The sequence below is a fragment of the Micropterus salmoides genome, unplaced genomic scaffold, assembly GCF_014851395.1.
Source record: "Micropterus salmoides isolate LMB-PRFRI ecotype aquatic unplaced genomic scaffold, ASM1485139v1 Ms_hic_scaffold_5, whole genome shotgun sequence".
Taxonomy (NCBI): Eukaryota; Metazoa; Chordata; class Actinopteri; order Centrarchiformes; family Centrarchidae; genus Micropterus; species Micropterus salmoides.
In genome coordinates, this window is record NW_024044237.1 from 2,893,227 (window position 1) to 2,893,954 (window position 728).

Below are 728 nucleotides of genomic sequence, written 5' to 3' on the forward strand. Positions count from 1 at the left end.
GGCCTGATGAGCTGCATAGGAAACAGTGGATGTGAAAGAAGCCTGGACAGCAGTAGCATTGCTCCAAGCAGTATGACATAAGAGACATACATAGCCATATTACATTATATGTAATATGTACAAATAGATGGCTTACATTGCATTTTCAAATTTGAATGACTTTGAAAATGAAATGTTAAGCAGATTTTCCATTTTCATTTTAATATGGTCATAGAATGCCCACACAATTATGAGAAAATGTAATAATAAGTCATTTTTACTCAACATATATATATGTGGAAATGATAATGAAGGTTGTATGATCGATTTCAATTAGCTGCGGATACTTTTTTCTCCCTTGGTAAACAAATTGATTATAAGGACACGTTTGCACATGCTGACAATAAAGCATGTGCTGCAGTGTGTATGCGTTCCAACGTTTGAGCCGCATTCATGAATCTACGGACGCCTATTTTCATTTCAAAGTCAGTGGAATCCAATCACACATCTACTGACGGCTTTTTCAGAGGTGGGTCAAGCAAGCCAGAGTCTCTTTTGAATGTCCTTCAGAACTCTTCAAAGTAAAAGCTCTCCATAAACTCGACACAAGGCATTGCTGCAAAAAAATTCCTGGCGCTTTTATTTTGGAGGCACAATCACTTAAGCGGAAGTGATTATGTGAGTAAGTGTAGCTGTCATGACTGAGATCTGTTTCAGCACCAGCCAATATCAATTTACTTTTATTTTTA